This window comes from Anas platyrhynchos, chromosome 1 (assembly GCF_047663525.1).
Source record: "Anas platyrhynchos isolate ZD024472 breed Pekin duck chromosome 1, IASCAAS_PekinDuck_T2T, whole genome shotgun sequence".
Taxonomy (NCBI): Eukaryota; Metazoa; Chordata; class Aves; order Anseriformes; family Anatidae; genus Anas; species Anas platyrhynchos.
In genome coordinates this window covers 205,487,629-205,501,140 of record NC_092587.1, presented here as the reverse complement: position 1 = coordinate 205,501,140, position 13,512 = coordinate 205,487,629, and the positions used below count along the sequence as shown (strand labels likewise).

Genomic DNA, 13,512 nt, shown 5'->3' with positions numbered 1-13,512 from the left:
AACCACGACCAGAGCCTACTGATAGGTTCAGAGAGGTTTTGCTACCATTTGAGGGCCGTAAATCCACCCTCAAAATAAAAAGAAATGGTTCTTTACGCAGCATCCCTGGATTTCTCAGTGATGTTTGTGTAATTCATTGGTGTGCATCTACTAGGTTTGTTTAATCAGCCTTCTTTGAGTGCAGAAGATGTAGTTTGAATCAAAGATACCTTTTTTCTCCTTCCCGATATCAGGCATCAGTGCTGGAGTCAACGGGTTTGGGGTTATTGAGGTATTTTGTGAGAAACTCATCTCTGCCGAAGACAGTTCGTTGGTTTGCCAAATGGGAAACTGAAAGAAATTGAACTCATGTAGTATTAAAGTACACGAATTCCATTGATTTGGGGCGTTTTCTGTCTCAACCTTTTCTATATTTTACCTCTCGGAGTCTTTTTAAGCAAACTATGCTGCCAGCTGCCTCTACAACCAAAATTACCCTGTCCCCGGCTCCGTAAACACAACAGCAAACCGGTTCCTTATTAAATTCCTTTCATCACACAAACGGTCAGTTGGGCCCGTAACCAAGTTACAGAAGAATCAGAAGCGGAGTGGTAGCTTTTAATTAAATATCATTTGGCCGGGTGCCCAGAAATTGCCCCGTTAGGGGAGCAGGCAACGAAAACCCGATGGCGGAACCACCGCTGCTTCTTTTTGGGATGTCTGGAAGAGGTACGAGCCTGCATCGGGTGCAGCAGCACCTGTGCCCATCCCGTGGAGAGGCTACGAGGGGGAGATGGCCTCGTGGACGGCCCCTTCCTCATTTCACACCCCGTTGCGACCCTCTGTGGCTCCACGCCTCATGATTTCAGCCCAGCTTGGGTAGGTCTGCCCTGCCTTTCCCCATCCCTGCCCGTGCTTCTGATTCCCAAATCTGCTCTTCCCAGATTTTAATTTGGAAAGCGGTGAGATACCATCTTCCAGTGATCATTTTTTTCATATTTCACATATGTTTTGATTCATTCTTTTCCCCCCCCTTCTTTGTCGTTGCCAGAATGTCTTTCTCAGTCATCTGAAGCACGAACATCTTACTCCTCGTTTAGCAGCTGAAAGGAAAGACAGTTTTTGTTCAAGTCATCCCACGGGAACATAGACAGATTCCTCTACTTTCTTTGTTCCGAGCACGAGTGTTTTTCTGTCCTTCACCGCATTACAGTTAAGCTCCTTGTTTGTGAGGCTCTGAAGTGTCATGCCCTTGCCTGTTAACTTGCCTCTGTGTTTTTTTTTCCTTCGCTTTCCTCAATTTCTCGACTGTTTTTTAGCCTTCGGTGGCCACCGTTCTGTGCCCCCAGAGCACAGCCCAACTTCGGCACCTTCCCGTTTGCAATTAATTATGCTTCCCCCAGTTATTGCTGGTTTATTTGTGGCGCAAGCGCTTCCAGGTAGGAAATCTGTTTTCTTCTCTGTTTGCAAAGCACTATGGAAATGTGCAACTATGGAAATGTGCAACAAAATCTAAATGTTTTCTAATGACGCACCCCCGGAGAAGTTAATTAAGTTCCGTCAGGGCCGACTTTGACATCTTGTGTTGAGAAACACAGCGTTTATTTAAAGACCAAGGAGTCAAAATGAAAATGTGATAAAGAAAGGCTTGAGTGGAGGGATGAGACCAGACTGCAAATTTGAAGCTCGCTGGAGGCTAAATGGAAGTGGTTCTTCTGAAATCTATTATCTGGCAATGCTGATTTCAATATGAATGCACTTCGCTTTGGTTCTGATTCTATTTCAGATCTTTCAAAACCAGATTTTGTTGGCTTTTCTTATGAGAAATTTGTGCTTGATGCATTTGCTTAAAACAAGACTTCAGAAAGCCCATCTGCATTCCCCGCTCTCCATATACAGTGCTCTCTTCTTTTCGGCTTCGGGCATTCATGTGAAGAGCGTTTCCCCTTCCAGAAACTTTGGATTTTAGGCACACATTGGCCAGTGTGTAAAATACAGTACCGAATGAGGTTAGTTTTATTTCTCTAAGTGATCTATTTAATTTCCCTGCTTTATCTCAGCTTTAAAGCTTTATTCAGATCTTTGTGTCTGGGATTAATTTGACTTGGCACACTGCAATGTCTCTGTCTCCCAGGAGCAGCTGATTATTTACAATGAATTTCTTTTTCCTCTTCTCCCTACGGCTTGTAGCGACGAATTTTCTCTACCCGACTCCAGATAATACCCGAGGAGCAAAAATATTTTAAGAATGAATGAGCTGAGTTACCTGTAACGGGTGGAAATGCAAACATGACTCATCTCGCAGTGCCTCCAAAGCTTTTATTTACCAGGACTTTAGTCTGCAGCAGAAACCTTTGAGTAGTGAATGGTGCCACTATTGACGTAGCTGGACAGAAAATATCGGGCTAGAGGCCTGCAGAGAAACAAGGAGTTGATGAGCATACCTTAATTGCATGCTAAATTAATCGTAAGGTTTTTTGTGTGCCTAAAAATGTGCAGAAGGCGCTTTCTCTCAGGTGTGTGCATAACGAATCGAATAAGAAAAGTGGCTACTTTGATCTCGTTTGAAATGAGAAATTGTTAACATCCTTATTAGTGCTACCTTTCCTATTTTTAAGTGTGCTCTTTTCTACTATTTTTGGGAGAAAGCGGTGGCGTTGAGAGCCCGATCTGCTGGGATGCCCCAAGCACGGTCCGGTTATTCTCACAGCTTGCTGTCCCTCTGTCTATGTATTTCTATATTCCTATAAAAAAAGACCAGCAATAATACATAAAATCTATTAAATGAAGAGTAGAACAGGACTCTTGTTATGTACAGTCATGTACTCACAGCTTTAATATGCAAAAATCTCTCTAATATGTAGAAATAACCCCCAGAACAGTACCAATACTGCCGTAGCCTGAAGGCGTGCTTGAATTAAAATATGAAATATGATTTATTTCGTAGCCATACTTGTGCTCACCTCTTTAAGACTCTCTGAAGTTCCTGATTATTTACATGTGAAAGTGTCTGGCTCAGTCCCCAAATAATTCCTGTCCTTTAAAATCTCAATCAATTGCACGGGAGGGCGAGCAATAATTGATAACTCCGGGCAGAGCTCGCGGTAAATCAGGGCACGTTCCTCAGGCTGTCGAAGGCTTCCTCTCTCCCAGAATTACCTCCTGAGCTCGAGTCGGTGCTGGCATCAGCAAAGCGAGGAGCAACCCAAAAAAGTGTCAAGAGCGAAGATCTACGATAAGCACAGATGGGAAGAGCCAGATACAGGAGAGAAAACAAAGAGGTTCGGGGGGAGGAATTTTGTCGCCGGTGAAAGAAGAAATGAATGGTGAAGAGCCGTGGAACAGCATAAAAAATGAGATGATAGGAATGGCTGCTTGAGGTTCGTGTTAGTGGGCCAAGACAAAGCCATAGAGGTGGGTAAAGAATGAGGAGCTGCTGGGCTGGAAAGCGTTAGAAGTTGGAGAGGGGTAAGAAGAAAAAAAGAAAAAAAAAGTTTGCTGGTGTTGAAAATGGAAATACCCTTCTTGGGTAGGGGATGAATGGAGAGAGGAGCCTGAGCTGAGCTGTATGACAAGGTGAGAGGATTGGGGCACTGGAACTGAAGATGTTGGTGCTGGAAGAGCAGGAATAATTGAGAACGAGCACACCAAAAAGGAGGAGATGAAAGGTGCTTGGAAGATCTACAACGCGCCCAGAAGCCAACTGGTAGGCCGATCCTGGGGGAGCTCCCTAAAAAAAGAGGGAGACAAATGGGAGAGTTGATGGAAGTGCAAAGTGCTTGATAGCCTGGGAAAAAAGGAAGAGTAAAAAATCCTGAGGAGTGTGGAAATCACCGCGGAGTGATTACAGGCAGGCAGGAGGGACTGAGGCAGTGCACATAGGATGAGCATGTGAGTACGAGTCTTCACTCGGCGCTTCTATTTGTAAATCCTGTTGAATGAGGACAAGTAGCAATAATATCAGTTGTGGAAGGGGGATTTTATCACTTTAAAGCAATGGTAGGAGCTGCCAAGGAACTCTGGTGAACCGAAAATCAGCACGAATGAAGACTTCCAGCTGTCGTCATCCCAACGGGGAAGAGCTCGGGATCAGAGCTGGAAAGAAACCCCCAGCAAAGCGGGGAAGCAGGGCACGTGTGCTTTGGGAAACTGCCTGCTGAGTTAGCAATTGTGAAGGTGAAGCCATAAAAAAGCATAAAAAAACCCTAAACTTTGAAAATCTGTGCTTTTAAAAGTAAAAGATCCAGGGCTAGGAGGTAGCTGTTATTTTTATTGTTACAACTTACAGTGCTGGAACTGGAAAAAGCCTGCGTGGCGTGGTGAGAAGTGGAAGAGGAATTGGTCTTTAAGCCTCCAGATACAAACCAAGGGCTTTGAGGCTTGTGCTTGAAACGTAAGAAACGTTTTCGTGCTTTTTAAGAGTAAATTTCAAATTAAACTAGTCCGTACCGTGGTGTGAGGTGCTGTGTTTCAGTACAACCAGGTTCGAATTGAAGACCACTGCGGGGCTGGAGCAAAGACCTCGAGCACACGCTTCGGTTTTGTGATTTTTTATCTACTCCTGGATACCAAGGTGGAAAAAATCCTGGCAGAGCATAAAATCCTGACCGCACTGGGGCTCCTGAAGGCGGCTGCTCATCCCTTGCGGGCTCCCCCGAGGCAGCTTTGCCTTGCCCGCGCCATTCACATTGGCGTGATGGATGGTGAGCGAAGCAGAGGTACCACCTTTAAACCGCTTTGTCCCGCGGCAGAACACAAGGGAAAAAATGCCGAATGAAGAATCCATTTCCTGGGCTCTGAACTCTGCGTCTGACCCCTGCGGGCCGTGCTGGGCTGTGGAAATCCCAACCCCATCGGGATCCCTGCCGGCGTTCGGAGATGCGGGGTAGGGAGGGCGCGCGGCGCTACCTCCCGCTCCACGTTGCCTCCCTTCTTTCTCTCCGTTTGTTTTCCACATGAGTGGGAAACAATCGCTTCTTCCACACGGAGCCCCCTTCTCCCCGTTCCTGGGAAAATAGCAGGGGAAGGGGGAGCATTTGCATAATCGTCTTTAGTGCTATTGTGGGCGGGCTTGGGATGCCGGCGCTGGGTTGCAGCCCGGCCACCTGTCCAGAACAAATGAACTTAGCCTTTGTGCGGCGTTATCTGCTCCGCCACAGCCTTATCTTTGTGTAATGAATAACTCGATTAAAATATTATAAACCCCATCCTTTGGGCAATGTTTGCCTTGGGTTTAAATCCCCGTCTCGAGCCGGGGATGGGAGGGGGAAGAGAATTTCCTCTCGCTGCCGGACCACGGCTCTGTTTTCAGGCTGCCTCCGTTTTTCGAACCGCCTTTGTGGAATTATCCTCATGAATATTAATCAGGGGTGTGGGAATAATAATTAAAAAAACAACACAACGCCACCCTGAACCTTAAAAAGATTTGTGTTCGTCCTTGTATAAAAGATAAATTAAGTGTTGTCTGATGTTTCCTAATGGTCCCTTTCACCTGTGTAAAATAATTAATTAAACAATTGGGTTGGTAGCGGGGGGAAGGAGAGCAGGGTGCTGCGGCCGCTCCCCCTGCCAGTGCTGCATCCCAAGACCTGGGCTGCTTCTCCCTCCGCCCTTTTCTGCCTTCTGCGGGGAAAAAAAATCTCATTCCTGGATCTCCTGACAGCCGGGGCGCAGGAAGGACAAACCCTGTGGGTGCCACGATTCATCGCACGTCAACCTTTGCACCGAGAGCGTCTCGGCGCGCACAGATTGAGTTTCGATTGCTGCCTTATGGCAAAGCAAAACAAACCCTTCCCTGCTCTTCTTTTTTTTTATTTTTTATTTTTTTTTGCCACGAAAGGGACGGGAGCCAGCCCTGATCGTTGTGCTTCTGTAGTGCCTGTCACTTCCATACCTTTATCCTAAAAGATGTTTTTTTGGTACATTTTGAAAACAATTTGGCTCAGTGATCATTACTAAGGTAGGAATCAAGAGGGATGTTGTTTATCCCTTGCCTTCCCCTCGCAATTAAAGGCAAGAGATGCTTTCAGCCTGTAGGATGTGATGATTTTAACTCTTCCTGAGCCCATAGGGTGCTGTTGGGATTGCTCTTCGGTGTCAGAGGATGAGATTAGGAGATGCTCTGTCCATCGTCAGCTGCAGGTCCCACCACGATCCTGAGAAATCCCCGCACACTTCGCTGCCCTGTGCTGCTGCCTGCCTGTCCCTGATGCACAATCACCACATTTCAGTAGGCACGGAGCTCTGCTGCTGTTCTTCTTCCCCTATTTATCCATCCTTTGGTAAGATCTGGCCGATCTCTTCCCGTAAGCTGCAGGTCAGTAGCGCTTAGCCTGAGGTCTGCCAGCTTACCCGCTGCCGTGTCCAGGAGAGAACATGAAAAGCATTCAGCTGCACTTCACTATAATGACAAATAATTGCGTTAAAGCGAAAGACGCTGGGCAGGAAACAATGAATATTTAACGGCTGCAAACTCAAGACGAGAAGTTTCAAGCCAAGCCTCCTGCTTCAGCAGTTAACATCTCCGCACATTTTCTGTGGATGGCTTCTTAATGTATAATTCAAAATTATGAAGCCTGTTACTCACTACTGCCCTTTTTTTAAATAAAAAAATGTTTTGCTTGAGCTGCAAAGTGTGCTTGCACACTCCAAGCGGTGCAGTGTGTGCTCTCTCTGCCCGTGCTGTTTAAAAACTAATAAATCAGTGAGCTGCAAAACCCGCATGCTGATGAACCGGGTATGATTTTTTTTTAACCTGCAGTTCTTTCTGCTTTGCGTGTATTTTTCATAATGACTGGTGGTTGATTTCTCTTTCATTTCTCTTGTCCTTTGACTGGAAGTCCCCGAATCCTCGCTTTAAGCTTCTGATGTGCAGACGTGGCTCCGAGCAGCGTTTAGCGGAGCTGTTCCCCAAACACGGCTCAATTTGGGGTAAAATCTGAGGGTCTGGTATAATCCAACTCCTTTCTCCATCACTTATCGCTGAGGTTTCCAAGGTTTTCCAGTTGCCAGCTTGCTGATGGAGCCACTCAGTTTAGGATGTGCTGCGGGCATGGGAATCCTGCTCTTTGTTTTATTGCTGCGAGCCTGACCCCTGGTACCTCATTTTAACATCAGCGCGGACCCCGGTGAATAATGGTCTGTGTTGAAAGTGCATCCAGCTGGAATTGCGTCTTGGGACGTGGGGGTAGGGGGAACTGGAGGCCTTGGATGCCATCATGAAGCAATTAGACAAGCTACTTAATAATTTATAGCTTGCTGTCTTAAGGCTTGTAAGCGTTTTGACTGAAGAGGTTTTTGTTTAACCTTTCGGGGCTTTTTCCACGAAGCCTACGTTTGGGTTCGAGATGCTTTTCCTTTGAGGAGTGGTGGGGAATACAGAAGCAGATGACTTTGTCATCTGTTAATTAGCGCTTTGTGCTGCTCTGTGTGGAGAGCAGGTCGCTCGCATCTCTCCGAGCGACAGCCTATGGTGAATACATAAAAAACCCACGCGAAGCAGGACATGAACATCACGGTATTTTTTGGCAAACCTTGTTCAGTTCCTTCCAGCTGAATTTGCTCGTGGCTCTGGGAGGTCGTTCGGCTGCCTGTTTGGTAACCTTAAAGTCAATATTACATTAAAAAAAATAATTTAAAAAAAAAAAAGGGAGGAAAGCAATGAAATATTGTATAGCTGGTGTTTATATGAGCGGTTGTTCGTAGAGATTATTTGGATTATTGTGAAATCATTTCTGGTGACTGCTTTAGCCCAAAAGCACATCTCAGCTCTACATCAAGCTGTGGTTTCAGTCATGTAGCTTTGGATTCAGTTCTGAACAGGCTCCTGGTTTCCAGAATTACCCAGTAAATTCACCTTCCTTTACTTCATTCTTTCTGTTCCGTTTTTGCCCTCAACTCATCTTTCATTTTCCAAGGCCTTTCCCCTTTGGGGGGGCTGGTATTTTTGCACAGTGCATCTTGCAGTATCAGTGTTAAATCTGCTAGATTTTTTTCCCCTAAAAACTTTGAACCTCCACAGCTGAGTTCCAGCAGAGCTTCTCCTCATCCCCCTTCCCAAACTATTTAACAGCACTCTCTGGAAAACACCATTTCTAGTTTAAAGACTGGAGTATTTCTATTTCCTTGTGTTGTTTTTTTTCCTACAGGTTAACTTGCTGCCCTCGAGCAATTACTTTTTAAACACCTGCTAAATCAGCAGTGACACCACTCTAGTAGTTGCTGCAGGTAACGCCACGCACGTAGACAGTCGCTGCCGTGTCCCTGTTGCACGGTAACCCTAATTTTATGGCTCTCTTATCATGATTACACCCTGAAAGTCTCCTGAATGCCTTTTTAGCGGTGAAGACAGCATCTGAAGTCGTACGGTGCTGGCAGCCACATCTTCTCAAGCACTCTTTCCCCATCCCTCCAGCTCTTGGGCATCGTGTGCGTTATCAGCAGGAACAATTTGTGGTTTTTTAGGCATCCTTGCATGAGGCTGCTCCTAAAGTACCCTTCTGGAAGCTGCATGCTTTTTACTAAATCCCTTTATCTTTTTTAAAAATAGTAGCTGCTAATCTTTGGAAAGGAAAAGCTGCCACTAAGAGCGAAAAAAAAGTGATATTAAGCAGTCAGCAAGATTTGACTTTGAGTACGTGAGGGCTGAACATCCCGAAACGTGAATTACTGTAAGTTCCCGTAACCGCTGCGTGATCCCAGATGTCAGGTAATGTGCTGCTGATGGGCACTGATGAGATCAATGCTGTTGTATTCTCTCCTGCACACTGTGGTTGACATGAGATAAATCCAAGGATATAATTCTTGTCTTAAGCTTGCTGTCTTGTCACTGCATTTGTTTTTTCTGCCCCTGATGTTGCAGAGTTTGGACCCGTTCAGGGTGTCGTGGTGCTCCCAGGCACCACAGGAACCCACGTAGAAAAATCCGAGGCAATATCTATCAATATCTCTTAAATTAATGCTTTGAAAATATCATTGGGAACTTCCATGTATCGCCGAAGAAGAACCTTGCAATAAATTGGCTTCTCCAAGAGTCCGGGGTGCTCTCTGCTGCTGGTGTGAGTGTCCATGAAATAATGTTTCCAACTACCTCATTTCAGTCCTCTGCTCAGACAATTTTAAGTTAAAAAAGAGCGTTTTTTCTTACCGTCATAGACTTTTAAATGTCCCGTTTGTGGTAAGTTCAGACCTCGCTGGTTTGTTTTATTCATGCACGAGTAGACTCGTTCGTGTCTGTTGGCCATTAGTAAATATTCAGGTAAACAAGATTAACTTTGATTGTTTAGAATCGACTTTGAGCCCAGGTGAGGTTGATGCAGACAGTCCTGGAGTGATTTTACAGACTGATTTCAGTCCTGCCTGCTTCCTTTCTCTTTGACCTGCCTTGGAAGCAGACTTGGGAATTAGCCAAAAAATCAAAGATTTTTCAAAACCAGCAAAGTCAGGTGCTACAGGTGCCCGGCGATGTAAAACTAACCACAGGACCCGTTCAGAAAGCAGAAAACAATGCCCAAAAATGTCAAGTAAAAGTGAAATTTCCACATGAGATGGGACGGGGTCGTGCTGTAGCTGCCTGAGCACCAATTTTCCCTTTTTTTTGAGCCGTTTTTTCTGTGCGGAGATGAGCTCGATGTTTTTTTTCTCAATTGTTCCTGTCTACTTCTTTTGTAAATGAGCAGGAAGGAGGGGGTTTTATGTGAATGAAGTCAAGCTGAGTTGAACTCGGGTTCTCTTGGCAGCTCTTCCAAGATTTGGCTTGCGTTATAACTTCAGAGAAAAAAACAATTTTTAGTAGACGGATATTGCGCTTAATGAGTGCTTTAGCACCTGTATCCTGGGCCGTGGAGGTTTTTTTGTCCTTTTTCGGGTTGTTTTGGGTTTTTGTTTGTATGCTTTTTTTATTGTGGACACAGCCCCACTGCCCGTGCTGCTGCCATGGCAGGGGCAGCCACCAACACGAGAGGAGCAGCAAGCTGGGTTGCCAAGGCTGCTTTTTATATTCAGCCCAAGAGTGGAAAATTCATTTTTTTTAGGAAGCCTTGGGAAACATTGGCTCTATTCTGGCATCTTGGGGTATGAACGTTGAGAGTTTCAGTGGTGGCATCTCAGCCATGAACTACTGGAGCAGCAAACCATGGGTTAAAGGTTCTTGGTAATGTCATTTCTCGCCTTATCTCAGCTGGAAAGCTTGAAGAAACTTCTGCTGGCGTTAAAAAAAAAACACAAATTGCAAAAATTTGAGCTGACCTAGGTAATCCACAGAGCGTTGCTCCTACTGATAACGTAACGAAGTTTGGAGTTAAGGAAAGGAATCAATACTTGCATTTTCTTATTTTTTTCATTCTTAAAGGCCTGTGAACCCAGTTTATCTGCTCATACCAGCCTGCAGATCAGCTGTCACAGCAGACTAGGGACTGGAAACATTTATTTGTCCTTGGCAACGTTTCTCCTGAAATTATATTTTTGGAGCTTCTTTGGTTCTCTTGTATTTCCCTGCAGGACACAGCCAGGCTGGTTGTTATCTCCAGTGGGATCTCCCAGCCTTGGGGCCAGGCTGGATGGGGTTTGGGGCAGCCTGGGCTGCGGGCAGGCATCTCTCATGGCAGGGGTTGGAATTAGATTGGACTTTAAGGTCCATTCCAACCATTTCCAAAGCATTTTGTGATTCTGTGACCTCCTTACATGAACGGAGATTCTTCAGAAAAACCACTTGGATGGAAGTCCAGCCAAGGCGAATCCTCTTCATTTGTTGTTAAAAAGTTGTGGGTGATCATCTCTGTCATGTTTACCATTCGTAATGACACTTCTAGTACATTCTTACTGAAATATTGCTCCACAGGTAACATTTCCTGGCTGAAGCAGCCCTTTCAGCCCAGTTAATTCCTTTACTGATCTGTGCACAACCTGGGTTGACGGGTGGTGGCAAACCTTGCCTCCACTGTGGCTGTGGGGTTAGCCAGAGGAAAGTAAGTTGGGAGAGGGCTTGGAAGTGAGTGCTGTTCAACTGCTGAATCCCAGAAGCATCAGGGTTGGAAAAGCCCTCCAAAATCATCTGGTCCTACCACCAGTGTCACCACCAAGCCCTGTCCCCAAGCACCACGTCCAACCTCTCCTTGAACACCCCCAGGGACGGGGACTCCCCCACCTCCCTGGGCAACCCGTCCCAAGGCCTGACCGCTCTTGCTGAGCAGAAATGGCTCCTCATTGCCAACCTGAGCCTCCCCTGGCACAACTCGAGGCCGTTCCCTCTGCTCCTGGCCCTGCTTCCCTGTGAGCAGAGGCTCTGGGGCCTCGATGTCCTTCTGGGAGTGAGGGGCCCAAAGCTGAACCCAACACTCGAGGGGCGGCCTCAGCAGAGCAGAGCCCAGGGGGACGAGCACTTCAGACACCGTTGGCCTTGATGTCCTAAAAGAGAAGGGCTCGTCCGGGATTTGAACCCGGGACCTCTCGCACCCTAAGCGAGAATCATACCCCTAGACCAACGAGCCCCACGTTTGGGGTGCTGAGGCAGCTGAGGACCCAGCCCCGGGTGCCCGTGTGGGATGTGTGGTGCGGGGCTGGGACCTCGCTGCCCACAGGGCTGAGGCTCTCCCGGAGGCCGGCGCTGGCTGGGAAAGCTGACACCAGCCCGGCCTTTGGCCCACATCCCTGGGCTGCCTCCTCCATCCCCACCGAAACAGAAATCCCCAGCACAGCAGGATGGGCTCCTTGTGTGAGCACCTCCCTGCCCAGCTGCGCGCAGCCCACCTTGAGGGGCGCCGTTTGGGGAGGAAAACGGCTTTTTTAGGAGTAAGATATCCAGGAGGTTTCTTGTGCCGGGTTCAGACGGCGAGCACGCCGAGTGGCAGCTCTGTGACAGCTCTGCTGGTGAAGGAAAAGAGGTCTGTGGGACAAAACACGGCCTGCCCTGCATGGGCTGGGTGTAGCTGTGCTTGTTGCCTCAAGTTGTGCCAGGGGAGGCTCAGGTTGGCAATGAGGAGCCATTTCTGCTCAGCAAGAGCGCTCAGGCCTTGGGACGGGTTGCCCAGGGAGGTGGGGGAGTCCCCGTCCCTGGGGGTGTTCAAGGAGAGGTTGGACGTGGTGCTTGGGGACAGGGCTTGGTGGTGACATTGGTGGTAGGGGGTAGTTGGAGCAGGTGATCCTGGAGGGCTTCTCCAACCTTAATGATTCTATGAACTGAGCAGCTTTTCAGCTACCCAATACAGCTCACTTAGGTTGCTGGTAATTCCCAAACCACAAGAAGTGCTTTGAGGACTGAGAGAAGTCTTTGGGCTGCCATAAGCTGTCTGCATGCCCCTACAGCCTGATAGCTGTGAGGGTTGTTAATCAACGTGTCAGATAATTTCACTTGCTGAGTGCTGTGCATTCACTTTCTTTACTTTGTAATTGCTGACTTTGGTGCAAATCAGCTGTATTTGCTAATATAAATATTTAGTTTAACAGGTATTATCACTGCCTCTGTCTCCTGGCCTGAGTCTCTTAAACTATTGTTCTTAATTTTACGCTCTTTCTATATACATCACATGTCTTTAAATTAACTAAAGATTGATGAGTTTAATTTTGGTTAGGTTCTTACACTGCTTAGTTCATAATTCTGCATTTTAGTTGTGGTCTGAAACAGTAAGTGCAGTTATTAGAATATTTTCATCTTTCTGCGATGCTGCGCTTGCAGGCTTTTAAAGTTTTAATTTGAATTTTCCACTTATTTAATTTCATCCTGAAACTCTGTGTTTTGTCACAATGAGATTCAGCCACACGTGTTCTGTAACCTTGTGATCAAGTGGAAGTAAAATGGAATTTTCCCTAGCTGAACTTCCCCGACAAACACGCTACGTTAGCTATCATATGTATTTTCCAACAATTTTCTTAAAATTCCCTGTGTTGCAATCTGTACGTTCTGCTAATGAGTCCGTTTTCATTGTTGCTTAATTTCTCCCTGTGGATGACTTTACCAGTGTGTAGTTTTGTCATCCTCTTTCCATGAAGTTTCCAGCCTTTATTTTACAATCTTTTAGCATCTTTCTGCACTTTAGTGTAATAATGGAAGAAAATATGTGTATTAGGGAAGATGAGGTTTATTGTGGCTTGTCATATTTTTCATGTCCCCTCCGGTGTTTCAGTTTTTATTCTTGTGCAGTTCTCTTTTTTGCTTATTTTTTCTCTGCATCCACATGAGTCAGGCTTATTTTCACCTCCCAGAAAATATCCTAGGATTGACAATACCACAGATTTGCTTCCAAAAAACCACACTTGAACCTGCTCGTGCTGCAAGAATGGGTTTGTCCTCTTCTCCACCGCTTCCCTGCCATCAGGCAGCCGGCACAGTTTGCAAGCAAAAATTTGGATTTTGCAGGTTCCTTCCCAAACAAGGCACGGGTAAGGGTTGCTGGCAGCATCGCTTGACCAGTCTCTTCTAAAAAGGTTTTGGTTAGATTATAAATATGTTATTTTTTTTTGGTGAAGAAAGCGTTTCCTTTTTTAGATGGAAAAAAAAAAAGAAAGCCGCGTGGATCATGACAGACTGAAATTACCGTG

General features: G+C 46.2%; 1 protein-coding gene and 1 non-coding gene across 3 annotated transcripts in view; one reads left to right on the top strand and one right to left on the bottom strand.

Moving 5' to 3' along the window:
* Positions 1-13,512, top strand: part of FCHSD2 (FCH and double SH3 domains 2) — a 136,365-nt gene that overhangs the window by 45,645 nt on the left and 77,208 nt on the right. The gene's annotated exons all lie outside the window — the stretch shown is intronic.
* Positions 11,394-11,465, bottom strand: TRNAP-AGG (transfer RNA proline (anticodon AGG)). Its single transcript has one exon. It is a non-coding gene; the product is annotated as a tRNA-Pro (tRNA).